The following is a 26,716-nucleotide window of genomic DNA, read 5'->3' as shown; positions in this document are numbered from 1 at the left end:
CTTCACGATAAGAAAAAATGTTTCTTTTAAGGAATCTTCACTTAAAGTATTTTATTTTTATTTTTTATTTTTTTTAAGAAACACAAATGGCTCTTCTATGGAATCACTGGGACAACTAGCTTTGGGAATTGTTATTTTTATGAGTGTGGAACCGTTCCATGGATGTTAAAGGCTCTTCATGAAACCATAAATGCCAATAAATAACCTTTATTTTTATCTAATGTATTGCATAAGTTACTTATTCCTACTTGGCCCATAAACTTCTATTGTAATTGCATTACTGTAAACATGTTTTTTTTAGACAATCTTTTAGACAAAATCATTTTCTGGCTTGTAATGCTTTAATTCTCATTCGAATCAAACTTCAAGCTCATTGACAAGGTCTTGTGGGAAGTTCATACCTCAGAGCTCCTTAATGCACTGATATTTATTGCCGTTTGTCTGTCAGACCAGCTTCTGAGGGAGCATTATCTGTCCTTCCTCCCTGGTTTGCAGCTCTGAGAACAGCCAGTGCCTTTTCCTGCAGGATGAGGAGATCATAATGAAGTGCAGAGAGGTGGTGTGCTAGCCTTGGCTGTGCCTCCTCTCCCTATTCTTTATCTTGCCTCTGTGGGCTCTGTGTGGCTCATTGTCATGCCGGTCAATGCTGAGTCCTTGCCGGCCGGTTTTTTGTCAGGTCTTGCCCTCTGCTGTGGATCGGTACTGGGACAATGTGGCTTTGTCATTTGAGCCATGTTCACTTCCTGTCCCGCAGCCTCACTGTAGGACGAGAGCAGAGGCAAATGATTCCCATGCGAAAAATATCCTACAGCTTCCACTTAACAATGGTATTAAAATGGACATGAAGTGCACACAGTAGATTAGTGCACTGTGATTTTTTACTGTCTAAACCAACCCAATCTCACGGCAATTCGTACATATTTTACAAGGTGGCTAATTCGTATGAATTTGTACAAATGACCTACACCTAACCCCACCCCTAAACCTAACCGTCACTGGGGTTTAGACAAATCGTATAAAATTGTACGAGTGAGGTTGTACAAATTCGTACAAATTAGCCACCTCATAAAATACGTACGAATTGGTCGTGAGATAGCGTTGTCTGAACAGGTGACATCATGGACCATTCACACAGACAATGATTTGCAATGATATATATGTAATTAGATTACTGTATTAATTACTCTCTCTAAACATAATTAAATTGCAATTAATAATTAATAATACAAAGATAATACAAATAATATAAAATTGCATACATTATTCACGTACTTACCAAAGTATTTAAAGGGAGAAGGTTACATAAAAAAATACATTTTAATATAAGACATTACATTTGTATGTTAAATCCACTACTGTTTTATAATTCTTCTATTGGTCTATAAAGTATTTAATGCAATCACACCAGAAGTAACAGTAATTACATTGCAGAAAAATTAAGAGTAATTCATTACTTTACTGGGAAAGTAATTAAATAACAGTAATTAATTACTTGGTAATGCACTTCACTCACTGCATGCTTGGATAGAATAAAAATGCTGCATGGAAATCCGTTTCAGAAATTCTCAGGATTTAAAAAATGTAATGTTTCTTTTTTTCTGAAACATTTTGGTTAGACGTTTGAGTTAAACAAAAATGATTAAGTAATAATAATTATAATTGCAGATGGAGATGAATTATTTTGTGTTTAGTTTGGTCTTCTAGGCTCTACAGCATTTGCAGGTCTGTATTATTGCACTTAAGAAGCCAATGAAAGGCCCTCATCACTCAAGCAATTTGAGTTACTCTAGGCCCAACAAAATACTCCTGCTGCATTACATAAATCTCCATCTAGGACCAGATCATGTTTCCAAGGACGGTTTATCTAAATGAACTCAAAGACCTTGCTCTGCTTCAGCGGAACATTCTCTTATGTCCCTTCTCTGATACTTTTCTTCCAGGAAATAAGGGTCAGTTAGCACTTTGCTCTTTAACTCAGCACAGTTTGTTTAGAGAGAGACCGGGAGTCTGTTTGGAGAAAGATAAGGGCACGTTTACAGCTCTTCATGATGGACACATGTGCTGGTTTGACTAATCTAAGATCCTCCAAGCACATCTGTGAATGTCATTGCATGCTGGAAAACTATAGCAATGCACAACATTCCTTCAGTGTTTTTTTTGTTTTATCTCTTTCTTATCTTACACCAATGACTAACAATGACTAAGCAGCCCATGTGGCTGGTATTACGTCAGAAACAATGTGGAATGTGAAATTAAACTGTAAAACACTTAGAAACTTTAACTATTTCATCAAATCAACCAATCAGAATCCAGAACTCTACATTGATGCACTATATGTACTGAATAATAATCTCTGTTGAAATCTAAATCATTAATATCATTGGGCTTTTATTTTAAGATATTCATGAAGATCTTCTCCTCCATGTCCTGTTGCTAGGGTGTCCATTTCTATAACATTTAACCTTATTAAATTTAAGCATAATTTGCATGTACATTAATGTAATTATTTAATATATGTACAGTAGTCAGAATAAGACACTTTAGGGCTTTTGTAAATAATATCAACAAAATCCAATTTTGCACTGCAGAAGTGGCACAGAAGCTGCATCTTAAGTGGCATTTAGATGTATTTGCATTTAGATGGGTTTAATGCAGCTCAGAGATGCCATGAATGAATTTACTCTGTAGTTACAATTCATATATAATGTTCAGAGATTAATGTGTTGAAAATATAATACATACTGAACACAGAACTATGAAATGATACTTTCAATAACCACTAGTAGGTCTTAATGAGTGAGGCGCTGATTCATTGAGAAATTAACCAACTTGCTGATTTCGGAACTCAGTGTTTCCCATTAGTTGATTAATTTGTGGCGGAATACCACAAATATCAACACTGACTGCCACAAAAAGGAAAATAAATGTAGAAATAAGTGTTATTTTGTGTGTTTTTACACAAGATTAACATAGAGGGACATAAGTTAGTACTTAAATGTTGTGTTATGTTAGGATTTACAAATGTTTCTGTTATGTTGGTTTTTGTAGTGTTACCGTTGTGGTGAAGAGTAGATTCTGTGGTTAGGTTGAGGATGGACAACAAAAGACTACAATTGAGTGTAATTCCCACATTATATGACTTGAAAATAGATACACTTTTGAGTGAATTACTCCTAATCATCAATTGAGAAATATTATTATTTAAGATAACATTGAGAGAATTTAAGGCAATTGGAAATTTAGTTTTTAATTTAATGTAATCTTAAAACATTTAAAAACATCACTTAAATGTTTTTGTGTAATCTGTTATAAAATATTTTTTGAGTTCTGTGAACTTATTGTAAACCCTTATAAGTTCACAGAACTCAAAAAATATTTTATAACAAATTAATGTAGGAAATACACTCAGTTGTAGTCTTTTGATGTCCATCCTCAACCTAACCACAGAATCTACTCTTCACCACAACGGTAACACTACAAAACCAACATAACAGAAACATTTGTAAATCCTAACATAACACAACATTTAAGTACTAACTTATGTCCCTCTATGTTAATCTTGTGTAAAAACACACAAAATAACACTTAATTTCTACATTTATTTTCCGTGTTTTCTGATGCAAAGCATGCTGGGAACTAGAAAACGCAATCATTTTAAAATTTTCCAATGGTACTTTCATTATTATTTGAGTGCAATTAACTAATTTCATTTGATTAATTTCCCTGTTCGGTTTTACAGTGAAGTAGTGTATTGTACACTTCATTTAAAAGTACTGCTATATGAACAAAACTGCAAAAGTGATTTTTACAGCAGTATTCCTTTTACATAGTAGCAGTATTTCTTGCAAATATCAACTTATAACATCAATGTAATAAAATTAAATATACAACAAGCTATTTGCCACTGCCAGGACATTAACGGTATACTCACACTAAGCAATCTTTACCATGCCTGAGGGTGTTTGACCCCCAAAGCCCGGTTCGTTTGACTAGTGTGATCGCTCCTATTAGCAGTCCCTATCTCCTGGTTCAGTCCTGGAAAGAGCTTTGTGTAAACAAAAGCCAGAACCAATGCCTTAAAGTGCGTGTCGTAGTGATGACACGTTATCGTGTGACTTTTACCGGGTGTTTTACCGACATAAAAATATGTGCAAACTGTAATGAAGCAAAGATCAGTTAGTTCCTCACAATCTGCGCAGAAGCTGAGATCGTTCCACAGCTTAAGTGAACGTTTATGTGCCTAGTGTTTTCGACTCGTACATTACACGTCACATCCCGATGTCACGTGTCTTTACGGGACCTTTACGGCTTGTGTGTAAATGCACGCTCATATTCCAGGAAATTATAGGCAGTGTGAACATAGACAGTAAAAGAAATGGACACAGCGAACCCCATTGGATTCAACGGAGACAAGTGAAGTCAATTAGAAGCACGCACTTCCTGGGGGTCGGGCGTACTGCGCAGACTCAAACTGAGCTTGATGACGTAGATGTCACGTGAGCAACCCGTATGTCTTCTAATCGCTGTGCCAAGAGAAATCTGAATCACCCACCGAATCTTGCAGAGAAGGCGAGCGTGAACAAGAGCAAATTTTGGTAAGTATTTTGATTAATTACCTCCCTTGACTTCATGCCTCCACGTCCCCCCGATTGCCTCATAGACAGTAAAAGATTGCCTGCGAGCTTCTCCTCCTGTCCATACGGTAATTTCTCTACTGTGCGACAGAGAGTCGCAGGTTATGATGCAATCGTTAGCCTATTTTTACAAAAACTGCTTCTACGGGAACATAACCTTTTATACATTTTCGTGTTTCTTTAGAAATAATTTAATAGACAAATGGAGTCTTTAAACGCCTCAGATGTAAAGTTATTCGCTGTCAAAGTGACGCCAAAATGAATGGGAGTCAATGCAATGCTAAGAGCAGGTGGGGGTCCGCTAGCCAATGGCGGCGCCCAGGGGTGCTTCAATAAAATATTAAACCCTGCCCCCCTGAGTGTGAATGAACCTAAATCTAACTATCCGGGAACAATTGCTGGGACACATTATCCGTGTATTATCTGGAATCTCAGTGTGAAAGGGGCTTATGTTTATTCAGAGTCAGTGAGCAATGGACTTTCATAACAATAAAAAACTGCGTTAACGTGCAATAGATTAATTTAATAAATTATTGCGTTAATGCAATAAGAACGAGTTAACATGCTAAGCTCTAATATATACACATCCTTTTTGTTTCTGGGCGAAGTGCCGCCAGGCATAGAGTTTAAGTACTAGCACACTACTCTTGATATACTCTTCTACCATTGTAAGATTAGTATTTTAATATGCCGTTTTTAAAATTAGCAGCTGTCTTTATGAATGGCTTACTGAATCACTCGCTCACCCAATTCAAAAATGGGGAATCATTAGAGAACGATCATGAGAAAGAGTGCAAAATAGTCCATATGGACAACATTGTGTCTAAAATATACATAACTTAATATTAACTTGAACATAACATTAACATTATTTATTTATTTATTTATTATATACACCATTGTATAAAGTATAAAATATCAATCTTAAAAGGAAGACACATGAGCATCCAGCTCAAGCCACTTTAGTTAATCGTAGATCGAGAACCATACACAACAATCATACATAGTGTTCCTGTAGCTCAATTGGTAGAGCATTGTGCTATCAAGCGCAAGGTTGGGGGTTCGACTCACTGGGAACACATGATAGGTAAAAATTGATAGCCTGAATGCAATGTAAGTCACTTTGGATAAAAGCGTCTGCTAAATGCGTAAATTTTATTTAACTGATAGTGGTTCTGTAGTTTAATGAAGACAGAACGTCTTAATGCTCCTGAAAGCAATTTTGAGATTAACTATCAAAGACAAACATCAGATCTGGCCAATATTCAGGCACACTGAGCACTTAGTATAATGCCAAATCATCACAGCCACAGGCACACTCAGCTTTTTGCGTGTGTGGGATGTTGGTCAAAAGGGTGTAACTGTTTATAAGATATGCCCTTTAGAGTAAGTTCAGTGTTGATGTGTCAGTGCTCATCCATGGGAATTTCTACTTGAACTTGTCTTAAAATATGGTTTAAACATACCAGGGACTTTTGGTCGTGTCTCAGCCAACACTGTGGGTTCTCCGTCAGTGTGGGAAAAGAGTGTGAAATGAGGGTGTATGAGACATGAAAGGAAAAGATTAGATGAAAATGAATGCAGCAGAAAAAGAGAAATATGTTTTTGAGACTTTGGATGGGGAAAGTCGGAGACCTGAAAGGGAGGAACGGACACAAACTAACCCTCCTTAAAACCCAAGGTTTCTAAACTCTGAGATCTGGGCTTTGTCTGTATGCTAGGGGGAAAAAACAATGCCAAATGAAACAAGCTACACTGAAATCAAAACATTTCCATAGATTATTGCTCAGGGGCAGTTTCCTTTCAGATAAGGCTGTAAATAGGCCCACGCGGTACCTCTACCTGCCAAAAGTTCCATAAAAACTACACAAAACAATTCCACATAATTCCTAGTCATGTACGAATTCCCCATCTCCATTTACTTTGTAAATATTTTTCTTATATGATTGCACCTTCATCTAACAATAAACAATTATGACTCTCAGCTTTATTGAACACCTTTTAATATTTAAACCCATTCAGAAGAATCTGGAGTGGATAAGCATTGTTTTCAAAGGAAAATTTCACAACATAAAATAGTTGTTTCATTCTTTCAGTTCATTCTCTGAACGTCATGCACTGTGTTAACATTTTCAAGCATTCAAATTCTGCACTGTTGAGTCATGAATGATCGCTGTTGCGTGAAAATCATGTTTATTGTGGTGGAATCCCGTCACTGAGACACTGACACTGCTAACACCCTGTTTGTTTGAGGTAATACAGTGATATTACGTTTCTGCCCTAAGGCTCCTTCCTGTGTTAAAGTGCCAATTCCGTCAAGGCATCATTTGCACACACTTCTCATGCTTTTAGGGAATCCCTCCCTTTTAATTTTAGCAGAATGCCTGGATCTTGGATATTTAAGTGAATGACTGACATGAAAATGTTCAAGGATCTTAACTACTCAGACACACAGAGTGCCTTAATGGACGACAGCACTGTTAGTGATTTATTATAATACACCCTAGAAACCTGCATGGTTTTTAACATAAACCGTGCAGAATGTATAGCAACACCCTGGAATCTTGAGCACTCATACACTGTTGAACCTAACAGTCTACTCCATTATATGAAATGGAATGAGTTCATTTCAGTCAAACATTACTGAAAGTTCATTGCACCTGATAAAAAAAAGTTATGTGCAGTACTCAAAATGGATGTGTTACAGCCAAAGCCACTAGAAGGCAAGCCTGCTACCTTTAGCAAATAAAGCCTAGCGCTAATGCTGCAGCTTTGGTGCTATGTACCTTATCATTTGACTTACACGGACTTGAAATGTGATGACTGTAATGACTGCCATGAACCTAGTGTTGATATAATGCATTTTAATGAATAAAGGATGTGAATTATTAAAAATATTGTATTATATTGTATATTGTTTAATGAAAATAAAAATATATTCTTTCTATGGCTTCCAAGTTTCAATAAATAGACTTGAAATGCAGTGATTTGTGACTGCTTGGTATAATGAAGATATAACACTTTTTAATGAATAATGGTATATTCCATATTCTTTATATATATATATATATATATTTTTTTTTATTTTTTTTTTTATTTTTTTTTTTATTTAAAGTCAGTGCTATGCCCAATGATGCTTTATATATATAAATATATATATTGTGTCAAAGCAGTTTTACAGTGTCAAACAGGAAAAAAGTTTGTCATTAATGCAAGAGGTTGATAACAAAGACTCGATTTTTCAGTTAAAGTCATTGATGATTCAGTTCAGCTTTCTTCCAATAGAATCTGTGCAATCAAGCTGACAATGTTGCAGCTGACAACTAAGCAAGGCGACAGTGGCAAGGAACCAAAACTCCATCGGTGACAGAAATGGAGAAACCAGGCCCAGCCGGGGGCCAGTTATAACTGTGTTAGTTACAGTGACAATGACTGAAGAACTCACTATTTGTGGAGAGTCTATAAATGTATTAACTACAGTTTATAAACTATGAATTAACAATAAACTAATAGTTTGTTAATCATTTGTAAGTATGTTATTAGTGTATAATTAATAAGTGTTATGTTCATTTATTTATGCATGTATTGTTTGTTTGATATGTTGGGAGTTGGCAACTATCCAATAAATCCTCTACTGACTATACCTTAGTAACCACATTGCAATGTCTGGGCAAAACCCTAAACTACCATAGAAAACACCTAAAATGCTGTATATCCATTTGCCAAAGACACTGAATCACCTTAGTTACCGCAAAGCCCTGGCAAACACCAACAACATCCTGCCAAGTTTTGCACACAGATTTACTTTAAAAGAAATAAAAAGGGTATAGTTACTCTTATTAGTTTACAACTAAGGCCTTAATATATGCCCTGAAAAAAAAAACAGACTTTGATTTCCTTCTATTGCTGCCAGTTCTGATAAGTGTGTATATCCTGCATTACCTCTAAACTTTCTCACGTGCCTGCTTATGCGTCTTGTGATGGGAGCCATGGTTGGGAGAGTGATTTATATCAGCTGAGAAAGAAAAACTGCTGACAGCTCTGGGAAACCCTTCCTTTCTGTTCCTCATGCAGCAGCTGGAAAAGTGTGTGAGAAACAGAGGGGAAGTCCTGTGTGTGTCCACTGAAATAAATGGCATGTGCAGTGGGAAAGTGGATGATCTGTACATTAAGTGCTCATTGGATTAATGAAAACCTCTCTGTACAAATCATGCCCGAACTCACATGCCCCAAGTGTATATAGTTCAGCATGTGATATTCGTAATCAAAGCATGTGCAGATTCCAGCCTCTCCCTAGAGCACGAGGCTCCTACACACTGCCCCACTGGAAAAATGGTACAGTGTCTACTATTACCCACACGTTGTTGTATTGCAATGGCATTATAGAGCAATTGTGCCGTAATTGATAACATTCTCTGTGTCCTCGTTGTGCCTTTGATCATTATCGCGTTTCGCACGTCTCCCGGAAGCTGGGTGGATATGCTTTGACCTACGCAACGCTGGGGTTTAAATATGTCATATTAAGAGGCATTAAGGTATCTTGATGCATTTGCTGCAGCCCAGTTAAAAATTGGTTCATTTGATTGTCTTTTAATGGAATGTTGACCCAGGATTTAAAACTATGTTGTCAAAAGCACCGGTACCTCCCCTGATAGCACACGTACACCACCGAGGTGTCTGCATTTACATCTGCAAGATGTATATTATGAGTGTTTGCTCATCTGCAATCTAAAGGACGTTTCCTATCAGATGTCTATCAATGTCTCTAAGATTTTAATGATGTAGCATGTAGAACTGACATCTTAGAGACATCTATCAGATGTTTGTACACAGCGGATGCTTTCCAGATGAAGTGATCTTTAACAGACATCTGGGAGATGTACGTGTGCTTCTGAGTAGAAGCAAAGCAAGTTAAAATAACATGGTTGCATCAAAGAATGCATATTTATATCACTTTGCTTTCGTTAACACTATTAGTGACAGCTAGGTTTAGGATGGGGTTTGGTGTCGGGGGTATGTTTTCCAACACCATTTAGCCCAGACATTTGAATTCTGAACCACCACGATATTTGCCTGAATCAATAATGTAATAAAAACGCCTCAGTACAGGCCTGTACCATTGCAATAAAACATGGCCACGGTGACGTATTGAAAGCGCGTTTTAGTGCCATTCATTTCACTGTGAAACTGGCGTGATACATGCAATAAGGCATGTAATAGCAGTGTTGCATAACGTTGCCTCGAGCACATATTTTTAATGAGCCAGCATTGCTTTTTTCACTGCTTTCAAATGTTCTCTTTCGCGCCTCTCTGTGAGGCCTGTGTTTCTTTTATCATTTTATTAATAACTTTTGATTTGATTTGAAATGTTGGTACTGGGACAACATGAGTCTCAGGATTTCTACATCGTAGGGAAAGTGTTGGGGGGGGGGGTCAGGATAAGGTGAGCAGCTCTGCTCTGTGACCCTCACAGGCCCCGGTGTCACCACTGTCTTCCTGTTCCTGCTCATTAAAGCACAGGACGTGGAGGAGAGTGCGAGTGGGAGGAGAACAGATCAGAGGAGAGAGAATCAAATCCCCCAGCCTAGTTCCTCTCCGTCTGTCCTTCCTGTCCCCCGATGATCTTTACACACACACACAAACACACGTTGTTGCTACAGATATAGTGCATCTTGACTTGCTCTCAGCTGTATGTCAACTGTTCTGCTTGAGCAAGTAGCTAATTTCTCATGTTTGCACCAAAAACAGGTAGTGGTTGGAACACCAGCCTCAAAAACTTCTCATCTTTGATTAAGTAACTATAATGTATCAGGTGTAACCCATTTATTAACATTCGTAACTAAAAAGAAAAAAAAATGGTTCATTGCTGATTATTATTTAAATATATACAATTTTCACATGTTATAAACAACATTATATATTGAGGAAAAAAATATTTTTAAATGCTTAATATACAGTGTATATATACATATTTTAAAAATGTATATTTTGCATGTTTTCAAAAATTGCATTACTCTACTAGCGGCAATGCAATAACTAAAAGGGTCCAAAACAAGGCCCCAAACTAATGTGATTCAATGATGGAGACCACATTTGGAGTCCATCTGTCTCGTCTGGCCAGTTCTGAGAAATGTGCAGTGTGCAGAACCTTTGATACAGGTTTGGAGATGTGACAATGTCTGCACTGAATTAAAGCGTAGCCTGTGGGCGGAAAATGAGTCAGAGGATCTCTTGAAGTGTGCGAAAGGTGTTTACAGGAGGACTATTATTAATTAAGCCACCTGTGGTGGGATTCTATGTTTAAACACATTGTGCTGCCTGTGGTTCATCAGCCATATTAAAGGCTTTGGCTCCAAACAGAGATCACATGCTCAACATTCTTGGCAAATGACAATGCAGATCAGATATAAATAAATAAGCATGTGAAGCTTACAACTCGTCCTTTTGTGCGTCCACGTTTGGCCAATATGTGCTCAGGATCTACCTAGAAAACCCACCCACAGGTGTACTAAGACAGAGCGGTGACTCACATCAGGAACCTGCTATTGGGAACAGGAGTGTGCCTTTCTCTCTACTGAAACAGGTTTCGCGGTTCGAAGTCTCCTGTTTCCTTTTTTTCCTGAGAATTTTCCTCAGAAAGTCTTTGCGCTGCTTTTCTGCTGCAGTTGCTTCACAGATGAGATGACAGGAAACAAAAGCTCTGTCTTCGTACTTTAGTGCGACCTCTGACCTTTCACTCTTGTGACCTGCAGCTGTCCTTGCAATGTCAGAATCTGCTGTGTGATTCTATGGACAGGTTTTTCCAAGAAAAGATTCGCCTTCGCTATTGCACATACTTCTCTATTATTTTACGCATTGCAGTAACAGCATAAGAATTCTCTGGATTGTTTGTGCTTTGGTGTGTCTCTATCCACGTAGGTTTCTAGATATGGATAAGTGAATACACCTCACCCAAACACTCCCTCTTACCACACCTGAATACCTCGTGTAAACTGTCACCAAAGACATCTACAAAGAACAGCATGTGTAGCAGACACAAATATGTCATGATGACACAATGACAGTTATTTTAGAAAGTCTCAGTTATTTCTCAGTTAGGTCGTTTTCACATCATTTAGTTTGTCTCCGCATTTAACTTCTAATACCTATCAAGTCATGTTATCTGGTGTGTTTTTGTTCTGATACCTGTAATGTGTTCTTTTGTTTGTAATTATATTACTAACTTTTCATTTGATGTTTTTAATGCAATGTTTACAATACTCACAACTACTCAGAACAACCTGCGAACACCTTGAACACTGTATTACTGCGCTGGTAATGTTGCATATGTAAGCACCACTTACATTTTCTTTGCTCATTCATGTCAGAATAGATGTGTGCAACAGCTAAACTCTTTCCCATCTTGTAAAAAGTTATTCAGCCTTTGTGATCTAATCAGCGAATCTGTCCGAACCCAGATCAGATGTGTGACTCTCACGTGACTCACACCTGGCCTTTACAGGAAGCCAGAGGGAAACTTACCGGGGTCTCCCTTTCATGCCCCTTTGAACAAATTCTCTTCAAGCGCATAGTCTTACTACAAACTAAATTACTCACATACACCAGCTGCGCTATGAATATTCACAAACAGGACTCTGACACTTCTTTCATTTCAAAGGGCTCCTGTGATCTGTGCTTAGGCACCGAATTGAAAATACACGTTTTTTTCTTCATCATTTACTAACAAACCAGCCCATGCTGGTGAGATTGAGGGTCCTGGCTGCACATCAAGGCTGGGTGTGACCAGCAGACAGTCAGATTGAGCTCCCTGTGCATGGCATTAGTCAGAGCAATTTTCTCAATCTAATTCATTGACAGATTTATGTATCGCTAGTTTAAGAAAACTCACAAGGGTTTGCTAATTGCCTTCAGCTGTTTATAAGCATCAGTTCTACAACTTATGTTTGAAAAGAGGTTTGTCGCCGAAGCGGCAAAGAACAAAGTCTTACATATAGAAGTTGGAGTGTGTTGACAGGAAGAGGTACTTTTTGAACAGAATTCTCTGAGGGAACTGTTATTACCGCAGATAACTTCTGCATCATTCACTGCATCAGAACATCAGGAAAGCTCCTAAAGTCTCAGTAGAAGAGAGAGTTTGTGGACCTCGCTGTGGATCAATCATCCTAGAAGACTGTTAGTCACTCACTGGAGACTATATTGTCATAAAGGCCTGAGTGATGGATAGCAACCAATATAATATTGATTTATAGGATGCTTTTATCCAAAGAAACTTGCCGTGTCTTGCTCTAAAGCATAATATTTGCTTTATCTAACCTTCTGTTTGCCAGTCGTAAGATTAGAATGCCATGACTTGTATCACCTCACCTCACCAAACTAGATGGATGGATGGCTAGATGAAGAAGGGAATGAAGTATGTGGTAGAACCATCTGGAGCTACGCATTTCCCTCCATCTAGATGAAAGAATCCCATTGGTGGAAAAAACTTGACCAAAACCCAAAGATGAAATCCTGGTCACTGAGCATCATTTGAGGATGGACTGTTTCTTAGCTCCTTTATGAATTCTTTGCTTCGTTTTGTGGCTGCGTGGTGTGTATAAATGTTTAAGGTTATTATTCCAACACTGATTAAAAATCAGAAAGCTTTTGAATTCTCTCTCTATTTCTGTGTTTGCATTGCCATATGTCAAGACATACATGCAGTACTTCTAATTCTTAGTGTGATGTGTATATATTTCTAAATATGGCAGCATTGCAGCCAAAACCATGCGTGCTTGTTTGATGAAAAAAACTCCAATAAAAGCTGATGAATCATTAGTCAGAGCAGAGCGTCCTTGCATAAGCTGCTGGAGCTGTTTGTGGGAGGTGATGAAAATCTTGTTATATGCAATGTATTTTGTCTTCTCTGCTGCAGCCAGTCACTATCCAAAATAACTGTGCAAATGCCTGGCTTTAGCTGAGACAATCTTTACCTTAAGTATACCTAAGTGAGAAATTCACAACAAATGAACTGCGCGGCTTATGTTCACAAACAATCTGTGGATTGTTCAAATTGGCTGAAGGAATTATGCATGACTGTGACGCAAACATTTCCAAAAACGGAAGCACAATTTCAATGTTTTCCAACAAAAACTTGCTTAAACGAATCTAAAATGGTTTGCTAGTCTTGGTTTTAGGTGGTTTATACTGATCTTCCTGACTTGCCTAGATGGTTTTAAGTTGGTTTGGCTATGCAACCAGCCCAAAATCCATCTAAAACCCCCTAAAACACTAAAATTAATGAGCCTGACCAGGGGGAACCCCTCAAACCAACAAACCAGTTAATATATTTTTTTTAGCAGGGTTACAAGCCGATTCTGAGAACTACATTGTGGAGGATGCAACAGACCAACAAGATCTAGCACTTGAATGGCAAAATACAGCCTATAAAGCTATAAAGTTGTGAAAGCAAGAGTTTGTGACTGAGATAGACTTCTATACAAGGCACTACAGATGTTGATCTGATGTCTGAAGCACGTCTCAAAGTCATTAACAGACTGTCTGTAGTGGCGAGACCATAAGGAAGAAAGATCAGTGTGACAAGTGGGGAGTGATTGGAGATGAGCGACACCTGTTCGACCCACCGGTCTCGAGTCCCACGGAGGACATGGAAGGATATAAAACTGGAGCGACGACAGTGAAGGACGAGAGAGGACCAGGCCTGGGTTTTAGTTGTGTTTGCTTTTTATTTGTGCGCGTCAGTCGTCCGTGAGGGGCTGATGCGCTGTTTTGTGTTTATTTTGATTATTAAAGCTTTCATTTTGATTGTCTGCCGGTTCCTGCCTCCTTCTTCCCATAGTTATGGAGTTTATATTGTTACAATCAGACATCCATTAGCATTAACACTAAACAGGGTCCTTTTTTTAACCGGGACAGTCTGAGTCCTGTTTATACCATCTGGAAAGTCTCGCCCCTCAGCCATTTTGGCACATGAACCAGGGTTTTCCCTCAGTGAGTCACTGGTGACTGATAAACTTTCTCTCTCCCCTCTACCCCGCCACTTCTTTCACTTTTCTCTCGCTCTCGCTCACTCTCTCAGCAGACTGGGGTGTGCCGACAAGGAAGAGACAGAGACATTCAGTGAGTCGCAGGGCTGAGCTACAGTCTGGGAGACTGAGAGGAGACAGAAAAACAGGCAGAAAAATTACACACAGGGCAGGATTTCCTCGTCACTGTCTTAAACCATGCAAACACATGCTAATATTTAGCAAATGGTTTTTCTTGCGAATGCAACTTTTAAGAGACTGTTTCCCCGAGGAACAGTTGACTGGTTATTTGAGTCACAGGTTTAAAAGCTACATTGACTTTCAGTTAATCAGTTGTCGACTGAATATCTGAATATGTTTCACTCTTTATCATCAACCCTAAAACATCCTGCACATCTTCGTGTCAGCAGAACATGACTTTCGTCCAATTTTTCAAGTATGTGTCCCCCAAATTACATACTATAAACTTGTTCTATGTACTGTGTTGAATTAAATACAATTATTTTGTCATCCAACATTAGAGTCTGATAGCTCCTCCCCCTCCGATATGTAATTAAATATGCAACCATTAAATGCATGAAGTGTAAAACCTTGCACAGTTTGTTTTTCTGGTTAAATAAATGCCTCAAACGTATGCTTAAATTGCACATTTTCTTTTTGTAATTTTCCGTGTGAACACACTAATCACACTATTTATATTAAAAACCAGCATAGGATTGCCACACATCTAGAGATTTGATTATGGGAAGGTTCGCCTTGAATAATTGATCTGTTATGAAAAGTAGTGGTGTAATCTGTAAACGGATCTCAGTCAAATGAGCTATTTAGCTGCACTGTATTTAAGGTGAAATCTGTATTCTACACTCACTCACTCATTTACTAAAATGAGCTCTGTCAAAATAACTTACATAGTGAGCTGCCTACAGGTAGCATTTTTAGGCATAATAGGCATGTTCCTCACATAAAAAAAAGAAGAAGAATTGTTCTAAACAGTAGCCTGTTTTATTATCCTGCCTTCTAAGATAACTCATTTTGGTCAGGCAGCATCATGTATCCTTCATAAAGATTGCAATCCCAGAATACATTGCATTTATGCATTTGGTTGACACTTTTTTCCAAAGCAACATGCAGTGCATTCAAGCTACTGTATAATTATTATTATTTTTTTAATCAGTAGGTGTGTTTTCTGTGAATTGAACCCACAACCTTTTGCACTGCTAACACAATGCTCTACCACTGAGCCACAGGAACACGTGCCATTGCAACAACATTCACTCAACATGACAGCACGCTGACTAAAAGTATTTATAGTAAAAGTAAAAAATAGTAAGATTAGTAGGCAAAATGCTACTCTGAATTGAGCCTGAGTCTCCCATACTTCATACTTCTATTTGCCGTTATTTGTCAGTTTAGCTAACTTGACGGCCATATTTGCAACAGAGTCAAAAAATTACTTTTCCATTAAGTGGCAGTTTTTGCCTGCTGGAATTGATATCCAAAAATGGCTCATTATATGATCATGACGTTAGTCTAGTCTAGTGCAAGTTATGCAGAAACACCCATTATAATCAAAGCTATGAAATGAATCTTTTACCTACATCGTATCTACACTGTATTGTTTACAAAACAGGGTTTTCAGCGCTGACTAATCTGAACACCTCTGATTGGCCAAAAGCAATCTAATGCAGTGTAATTATGCAAATAGACACTTTTCATTCATTTTCACATTTCATTTTAATCACTATAGATGTGATAACCATAATCAATTGTTTAATGGTGCAGGGGCAATTTTTGCCCCTTTATCTTGAATTTGTGGGGCATTTATGTTCACTTTGGTGGCATTTTGCCACAAGCCCCCATTAATTTCCAACTCTGATGCTATTTCGGTCATACAACACCAATATCTATTAGAATGATGAAATAAGAAATTTCAAATGGCCAAACTCTCTTTTCAACGTGTTTTAAATCAGCAGTTAAATCTGACATGAAGTGTTTCTTATGTTTCTTTCTTATGTTCAAGTAGTGTTAATTATTATTTTTAATTCATTTTATTTTATTTTATTTTATTTTTAGGGTTGTTCACTGCAGTGATGTGAAGTCTTCGTCAATTATCATTTTATTTACAAGATCCCTTTAGGAGAGCCACTGCACGTTGATGATAAGCATACGAGTTAACAGTTTTGGTCTATACTGTCTTTGGTGGTACACAAAGTTGGATGTTTCACATCTCTTTTGAAGTTTAATTTCCATTACCATACTATTTAACTGCTGTGTTGTAGGCTTAAAATACTAGCTTAGCAACATGCAAATGCAACATGCAACATGTAAAAATTTTACATTTATCAGAGTATCAAGCCATTAGCTTAGCAATATGCTAATGTTTTTCCACTTGCTGACATGCTACATTTTCTTTTCTTTTTTTTTTTTTTTTTACTAATTTGTGTGTTTATGCTGAAAAAAAGTATCATTGGCATAGCAACATGATAATGCTTTTCACAAGTGTGTGTTTTTATGCTTATCAGAGTATAACGTCATTAGTTTAGCATCATGCTTATGGCAATTCTGAGTCTCCCATTTTTGAACTTTAATGAGCACTTTGTGTGGCATGCACAGCTATCTAGTATGTTTCAAATATCACATGAGGCTTCTTTTAGGATGCTGTCTGGAAGGCAGCTGCCTCTATAGAGAGTAGATACTGTATTTCTATGTTTTAAAGCAATAATGTGTTCATATTAAGTTCAGTGTTCATATAAAGAGTTTTAAATTACAGCATCACCCTGAGCATACGCTCATGAAAACCATTAAGAAATACAGATACAAGCACAGATCTGTCATTAATGCAGAACTCTGGCAGGAAGGGAAACCGAGAAACAAATTCACTGATTGAAGCATCACTTTCTTTCCATGGTAGTCAGTGACAGTTTCTGTGCATGTCATGGCAAACATTTTTTGCTGAAGTGACGTATGTTGTTGCAGCGGTAAATGTGCTGCAGGCTGTGAGAAAGCTATCAGCAGGATCATGTCATGGCTGATCACAGAGATTCTGCTGACCACATTGACATCAGAGTGTGTGTGTGTGTGTGTGTGTGTGTGTGTGTGTGTGTGTGTGTGTGTGTGTGTGTGTGTGTGTGAGTGTGTGTGTGCTTGTGTGTGGTCAGCAGCAGGTGTGTTCACAGAGGGACAACAGCTGCATGTCTTCTTTAAAAATGGGAGGGAGGTCCAGATTCGGTCACACCTGGCTGTCCTGTTTCTAACTAAACCATGACTTGACCTCTTCACCTCTTCACTTCCCTAAACACAACCATCACATACAGAACTATGGACAGTGTGCAAATTATTCTTTCAAGGGTGTCAACAATTTTGCAAATTTCTATGGGTATTTTCATTTAAAATTTTTGAGGTGGGGGTTGAGACATACAAGACGTTGATGCATAACATGGAGTATATAGGGAAAATAATTTATAAAGAAGAGTGTTCTGGATATATTAAGATCATAATTGTTTATAAAAAAAAATTTCACAATTTTTAATCCTCTTTTCCTTTCATTTATTTTAAATGGGTCTACAGGGTCACAAATTAGTCTTAAAATAGTTTTAAATATAGAGGATTATGTCACACTGCAGGACATGTCAGCTTTCCAGAAGTATTTCACTGTACACCTTTATGTTATATGTAATTCTGTATTTAAGTCATAATAATCACAGCACTTATGTTTTGCAGATGTACTGATCCTTAAAAAGCAAAAAGGCCACCAAAATATATGAAAATATATTTTAAATATATAAATAGATTTTTAAAAGCAATTAAAAATATATTTTGCTTTACATATATTTAAATACAAGAAACAAACGTTCACATTTCACATTTGAAGAACAACTTTATTTGTTGTCTTCAACACATATGAACATATAAGATTGGAAATGTATTTTATTGCCCCTGAAATTAATTTTGAAATATATTTTGGTATATGAAGGTTGAAACTAAATATATTTTCAATTAAAAAAAATATATATGTTAAATTGAGCTTTACATAATTTATTTAGCATATTTAAAAAATATATAGCTTTGCCAAAAAAATAAAAATAAAAAAGTGGCGTTAATTGAATAAGTCTTTCATCATATGCGCAACATTTATTTCTGATTATATCTAAAAATACATAAATACATAAATAAATAAATAAATAAATAAAGATGTTTTAGTCTTCATGACCCTTTCTAATTTCTATCTAGTCACTATCAGTTTAGATGTGCTGCAAATGTTTTGGACATTTCTCTATCTCTGTTCTGTTTTCTGCATAAGCCAAGAGAAACCCAGAAGATGACAAACCTCCGATACTTGCAAAACTCTAATACTACAAAACTCATTTCAGGCACTTTCAATTTGAAAGACATATCAAGCTCCCAGGTTAAACTTTCTCACTTTCAGAGTTTAATTTTCCTCGAACCCATAGCTGAGCTCAGTTTAGACATATCAACAACTCAAATATTTCAAAATGTCTTCATTAATAAGCCATGAACCGAACCAATCAGAGGAGACTCACAGCATTATTAACTTTGATTTGAAGCAAAAGGGTTTTCGAAAATTGGAAATATAAAACTATTAAAAATCTATTTCTCTATGTAGAAAATGGCTGGGATTTGTATAGTACCCGACTTATGCACTTTATATTTGTGTGAGCAAGAATAAAGAAACATTCATTACTGTTTCTTCCATTCACAGTTGTATGCACTGCACCCTGGGCTGTTGTAGCCAGAAATATCCCATTTAACATAATATCATATATAATTGTTTCAGTGTGCGGCTCGGTACTAATTTAGAAGGCTGTGGCATTTATGTGGGATCAGCGTTTAAGCATAGACTCATATTTTTATATTGAAAATGAGGGAGAAGGGAGAAGCTGTCTGGTCAAACTCAGGCATGTTCCCGCATTTAGATCAGCGCCCTTCCGAGGAGGGTTTGATTGCATACAGGCCAGATAGGCGTATTAGGGCAATTTGGGCTTAGCCAAAGTCTGTTGACGAACAAAATGGTTTAAATATGGAGCTTCTCGCCACATTTCTCCACAGAGAGGAGGGTTTTGTTGTTGTGGTTATTCTACCAAAGCACTCATTTCCATTTCAAGCCTCCATGTGCATGTGTGAAGTTTATTTAGTTCCAGTAGCGAGGTGGTTGTTTCTCCTATGATGGTCGGGTGGAAGTATTTTCTGTCAAGACGCTTTTCCCAGCCTGTGGCATGAGTGAGTCAACAAGGGATCTTTTTAAGCATCCATAAATAAGCAGATTAACATGTTTCCCAGTCGTAGCCACTGTACGAAAACCTGTCTGGTACGTTCTGGTCTTTCTGTTTCACCTTACAGAGAGCGAGTCTCCATTGGGAGCCATTGGAAATGCTAAGTATATGCATAAAAATAGAGCAGGGATTCTGGTTTCTGGATGCCGGGGTTTCAGGCAGCAACAGCAATTGTGGGACAATTGAATGAGTCAACTTTCCAGTTCTACTCTTCCATACCCCCCGTACAAAACCATGCACACACACACAAACAGCTCCTCCCATCTTCTCTTTGTTGGACAGAAAATAGGGCTAACAAGAGGGTGTGTAGATGGCCATGGGGTCGTTTCTATCTTTAGTGTCAGTAAGTCGCATTGAGTCAGCTCTGAGTTTGAGGTCAGGGGCTCAGCGTCTTTGATCATAATTATAACTCAGAAACTCTAGACACACAGCTATCAATTCAAGAGGCAAATATACAATGTGTGTTAGGAGCGATTTTCTCATCGTGACATTTTATAAGCCATTCCTGCATTTTGTGTTTCACTACTGTGCATTTAAGTATATAGATACTACAAGTTTGGAAAATACACAGAGCACACATTAGTACATAACAAAATGTTTTTGTCTCTGAGAAGAGACATTTATATATATATATATATATATATATATATATATATATATATATATATATATATATTTAATCTAAATATAAGATTTTAAATTAAACAAGTCAATAAATTGAGCTGTAACAAATTAGAGTATTTTTAAGTTAGCCTAAAGTATCATTTTATCAGTGCATGATATATGTTCATGCACACAAAACCTTAGAATTATGAATGTTAGCATGAGACTATTATCGTTTTAGATTAGGTGATTAACGGTTAGTCTCAAGTCCAGCAGGAATACCTCAATCACATTAATAAGAAACTGTCTCTGTATCCCCCCTTCACAAAGACCCATTTCTGCAGTTTAGCAGTTTAGCACCCTGTCACCACACCCTGCAACTCCTGCCGTCTCTCTCCCTCTCACCCCGGCCCACCTCCCACCCAACCCCGTTCAACCAGTCTGCTGCGGCTGGGGCTCAGGACGGGTGAAGTTCAAATGTGCTGCACTTAAAGATTCCTTTCAACTCTGCGGGTCCGTCAGACCTGTCGGCGTGAGTGTAAACTTCACTCTGAAACATCCACATGAAGACCTTGTGTCTTCCTGCTGCTTTTGCACATACCTTTCAATTAACTGCCATCTCAAACAAAGACAACATGCACATGGGGTCAAACAATGGCTTCTCTTGTGTTAGTGAAGCCTGGGGTGAAATTCCACTGTTGGTTCATTTGTGTTAACTTAGAAAGACCTCAGCAGAACACAGAGGACACTTTAAGTGCACAACATTTGTGTCATTCATGTGCAAGGCATGCTGTGCTTGGAAAGACTTCAAAAGGGGGGGGGGGGGTATTTAATTCTACATGCAATGCATGAAAAAACTCCATAGAAACTTAATAATGTTAAAGTGTATATTTTTGTGTTGGTTGTCTTTGTCAGCTTGGACAAAGTTGCAACCCCATACTAAAATAAGTACAAGCATGTAGTAGGCTACATTAAAAATAGAATACAGACATGGCGTGTATGCACTTCTCTTGCAAACTTTTTAAAGTGCAAACAGCAAGTTGGCATGTTGAAAAGGTATAGTGCATGTGTTTGTTGTCTTTTGTCAGTATGAACAAAGCTCATGACTTGGAAATACATAAAGCTCAATCTCTAGCAATGTTGCAACTCCTTACTAATTTTTATGCATGCAATACATGAAATACAGCATGCAAGCATATTGGGATGCCTGAGGAGCATATTTGTGCTGGTTGTTTTTGTCAACAAGGACAAAGTCCATCACTTACTCAGACTCCAACTATAGCAATGCTGCAGCCCTTATCTGGAGAAAATGCATGCATGCAATGCAAACAGCATGCAAATTTATTGCAAGGCATGAAGCCTTTTTCGCCGAAAAACAGCATGCAAGCTTATTGGGATGACTGAAGAGATTGTGTGTAGGGGGTTGGTTGTTTATGACAACATGGACAAAGTTCATAATTTATAAACACACAAAAACTTCAACTATAGCAATGCTACTACCCACCGGAGAAAATGCATGTATGCAACACATTAAAAGCATCATACACATTTATTGCAAGATGTAAAGAGTATAGGGCATGTATTGTTGTCTTTGTCACTGTGAACAAAGATGGGATGACTGCAAAGTGTTTTGTGTATGTGTGTCTCCAGGTGAATGGTTTGGTTGGTTGTTTTTGACAGCATGGACAATGTTCATTACTTAGCTTATTTTGATGCCTGAAGAGTACAGTGCATTCTTTGTTGTCTTTGTCAGCATGGATAAAGAACATCACTTGGAAAGCTCAAACTATAGCAATGCTGCAACCCCTTGCTAAATAAAATGCAGACACTGCATGATAAACAGCATGCAGGATTCTTAGGCAGCGTGAAGAGTGTAATGTGTTAGTTTTCTTTGTCAGCATTAATAAATCGGAAATATTTAAAAGCTCAAATTATACTGCAGCCTCATACTGAATATTTAAGACAGAGTTAGGTGTTAAGGAATGAAAGGCAATTAAATTACCAGTAGAAAATGCTGCCATGTTGTGCTTGTTAAGGCTTTTAATAAAATCTCCACCAGGAGAGAGATTTTGCCCTTGATCTCCCCACTGCAAAGAACTTTAAACAGAACACAATATTTTTTTCTTGCCCATAACACTAAATGAGACCACCCATAATCCAGGGTTTGTTTAATTGTTACCATGATATTTCTCTGTTTCACACTTGCTAAAAATGAAGCTGAGTGTAATATACTGTATAAGTCTGTTCTTTAAAAGAAAAGCTCTGTCAGATATGGCTGCGCCAGATTTTACACTTAAGATGTCTCGTCTGAGTCAGTGCATGCAATTCTGGATTATATCCGATTTCATTTCTTATCTTATAAATTGTCTCAGCTGGATGTAATTTCCCTCTGTGAAAGTGATCAGAAAAAGATCTTTTAAACTACACATCTTACGCACCACATGATGCATCACTGGTGTCTTCACTACAGATGGTCTGACACTTCGAACGGCATAAAGGCTGAGTCTATTGAGCTCTGGAGGAGGTCACGAATCATAAGAAGAATGGGCAGCTCTCGTAGTCAGACGTCTGCGATGCTTCTAGATCGAGGACCAAATTAGCAGCAGCAGCTCTTTCACAAAGCTAAGACATCAAAAGTGCAAGCTTTCAATAACACACTCTCATTGATGTCAGAGCAAAAGAACAAAAGATTACAGCTGGCCAGATTCAGCCAGAAGCACTGACACCACAGTGAATGGAAAGAGGACTAAATGAGAACTGCCACATCTCTGTTTTGTAATATGTTTTAAAAATCAAGTTTATAAAGCAGAAATTTCTGGATTTTAGTCATCTCTGTGTATCTACAGTAGCTGAGACAGAGACACATATTATACATAGATAAAAATATGTAAAAGGAAGTCAACGGAATATGTGATTACGCTTCACTAGACAGTTCTTTTTAGGATTATTAAACCAAAATATGTTATTGAAAATTATTTAAAAGTTGTTGTTTGTTTTTTTTTTTTTGTTTTTTTCTTATTGTATTAAATCAAACTGAATACTAAGATGGTTTTAAGTTAGATTTTTAAAAAAAGAGTTACTCTTCGTTGCATTGGACACTCTTATTTGTCACTGACCCTAATACGCAGAGGTCAGTATAATAGGTGCGGCTTTATTTAATTAAAGACTGGTTCCATGGGGAATTCACTGACATATGGAAGGACTTGTTGGTTACAGTTCGGGCTAAACTGATGGTAGGGGGCTTAAAACAAGTCTATAATTATGGCAAATGGCAAGCTTCAACCGTCCAGCATTGCACACATCTGTAAAAAGAGAGGCTCTGTTGCGCTCTCAATCAAGGCAAAAAAGTTTTTGGCCAATTCAGAAGAACCACAAGAGGGGCGAGAGAATCCTTCTTGGCTTTTTACATCCATTACAGATTCAAGAAGCTCCTTATTTTATCTACAAGGCCACCACTCCCTGAGATATAAATATAGCCCTGTTGTGCTAAAAATACTCCAGCAGGCCTTTCTATTAATAGCCCTTCCATCTGAACTAAATACTGTCAGCAACTCTAAATCAGCCAGGGCTTCTGCCAAGTGAAAGAAAAGGCTCTCTGTTTCTGTTCCCTCCCACTCTTCTCTCACTGGCGTGACGTCAGCACTCACCAGCACTTTCAACTCCAGTCACCAGTCTCATTCAGGCAAATTTAGTCGTTTAAGCCACTTACGGGTTCTGTCATTGTGCTGCAGTGTGACGCTTCTATAGAGCAGAGCGCACATGCACGCTTTTTCCAGCAGTCTGGAGAGGAACACACAGCTAGCTATTGTCTGGTCAGCTGCAGTGCGAGTGTGCCGTACAATAGCACGTGTTCTTAAAGCTCGTCCACTCCCTGTTTCCACCCTGACTGCAGGAGACAAGTGGCACGCAGACCTTAAACTCACCACTCGCCCAGCTGATTCCTGCAGCAGTCAAGATGACTGAGCCGCACCAGACCTTAGAGAACCTCAAGATGGTTTTCAAGAAAGCAGCACCACATTACTGTTCAAAGATGTAGCAGGTGTAACCTTTTTTTGATTATTATTATAATTTACAGAGCACATTTCATACACAATGGTAGTTCAAAGTGCTTTACATAAAAAGGATTTAAAATAATCATAAAATAATCCCAACAGATGTAATAAAAAAAGTAAATAATAAAAAAAAGTATTAATACAAAGTAATATTGCATTTGCATTATTTTACATCTTTTCGTTTTTTAAGCTTTCTATTTCTGAATTAATTCTTAATACGTAATCATATAATGCTTTATTATTATTTTATAAAGTTATATATATTCGTAAGCTGGTGAGCCATACAGCCCCTCTTTCTAAAAACACCTAACCTAGTAATTGGTAGCTTTAATTAAGCATGAGCAATGTGTTTATAGTGGTGAGATAAAATGATAATTAAAGACTTACAGCACAACGCAATGAAAATGAGAGCATTCACAATCTATGGTTTTACTGTCTATTTAATTTGGTCTGCTCTACAGGATGGGTCATAAACTTGGCCAGAGTCACGTCTTGGCTGCTCATTTGGGTGAGGGTGGAAAGCAGCACTGCTGGCAGCGTGAATGTACCTGACGACCTCAGAGTCAAACAGAAACAGTCTGGGTGGCACATAGTCATTACATCGCACACACAGATCAAGGCTTTATGAGAAGGGAAAACTTCAGCAGGGGCTCCGAGTTTCTGCCTATGAGTGCTTTTAAAAATACTGAACTGCTCTTTCCTTTAAGAGTCAGTTTGTGTAGGTGTATCTATTCCTGCACTGCCTGGTCATGCTTTAGAGATGGGATTTGTATAGCAAACGTCTTTCTATGTACGTCAATGCACTTTTTAACTTTTACAATTTGCATTCTTTCTATTAATTGTTTTTATATTTCTTCTTACAATGTGTATTCGTCAATTTTGTAATTTGCACTGGCGACCTGGTGAAACAAAATTTGTATGACTTTATAGGACCCCCCCCACACACACACACACACTGAGCTTTCCGCTCAGGAGACAGTCAAAGATTTCTCATTACATCGCCAATATGTTGTCAATCAAAGACATAGGCCTATCTGCTGATTTTTATGGAACACAACGTTAGTGCTGTCAAACTAATCCCAATTAATCCTAATATTTGCATGTAGGCTATATATTTATATTCATAAAATGTATATTATAAATAAATATATTTAAAATAGAGGGAGAGAGAGGAGATTCACTCTTAAAACTGCAATGAGTGATATATTGATAACCATAGCAATGAACGGAAACAAATAAATGTCGAAATGTATGTGCATTAATGCTGGAGCATCCTGACTAATTTCAAAAGCTACCGGAAAATGATTTCCTGATAACACCCTGAGAAATAATGGAATGGAATGACAATAAACTAAATGCACATTATTCTCCACGTTTAGAAGCGTTACAGAACATGTCATCAGGACTGTGTTCTCATCTCATTCCGGACTCTTCACCATGATCACGATAAGAGAGAAAAACAGCATGATTAATTATAGTACCTCGTGGGAAATGGCTCGCGCGCTCACGCGGCACGTCACAGTTTCCGCATTCCTCACATACCGGCGGCAGAAGTGCTGGGCACGACTCAGCCGATGAGCGGTTAGGAGATGCCCTATCCAAATAAACATGTATAATGTAATGCTTTAAAACTGAGAATTTGGTTTAAATGATTATATTTCGCGCTGGTGTGGAGTAGAACTGAAAAACTAGGCGCTTTGTCAAGATTTGCCCTTAAATGGTCAATGACGTTTCCGGGGTTCCACTGCGTAATCAGAAACGTGCTACGTCAGACGCACAATCAATTCAGGGAATGCCCTGAAAATTGTCCACGTCTTTCATCTCAAAGGAGGCTGAATTTGGAAACTCTGATTCCTCATTTCTATTATTATCCCTTGATAACAAGGCTATCTTTAATCATTAATATCGAGCTCACTTTGGCAGTGGCAGTAAAATACTAGCACTTGTTGCTTCATATTACCAGTAATGCTCAAACAGAATACCACAGCAACTTCTGATTCTGAATCAATATTATAGTTATCTAAATAGCAGGATGGTGGTGTTTTGCTTGTAGATTCTCATAGGATGCCCTGTTTAAGCAACTGTTAGCACATGCAGCTCTCAGCCATATAGTG

At 37.7% G+C, this 26,716-nt stretch overlaps 1 long non-coding RNA gene across 1 annotated transcript; it reads right to left on the bottom strand.

The window, feature by feature from the left end:
- Positions 1-322: 322 nt before the first annotated feature.
- Positions 323-26,285, bottom strand: LOC132119009 (uncharacterized). The gene is made up of 2 exons (XR_009426098.1): positions 26,084-26,285; positions 323-759 (listed from the first exon to the last, which is right to left on the bottom strand). It is a non-coding gene; the product is annotated as an uncharacterized LOC132119009 (long non-coding RNA).
- Between the last annotated feature and the right edge of the window lie 431 nt (positions 26,286-26,716).

This window comes from Carassius carassius, chromosome 38 (genome assembly GCF_963082965.1).
Source record: "Carassius carassius chromosome 38, fCarCar2.1, whole genome shotgun sequence".
NCBI classification, from domain to species: domain Eukaryota; kingdom Metazoa; phylum Chordata; class Actinopteri; order Cypriniformes; family Cyprinidae; genus Carassius; species Carassius carassius.
The sequence above is the reverse complement of the archived record's forward strand: the minus strand, read 5'-3'. Positions and strand labels throughout refer to the sequence as shown.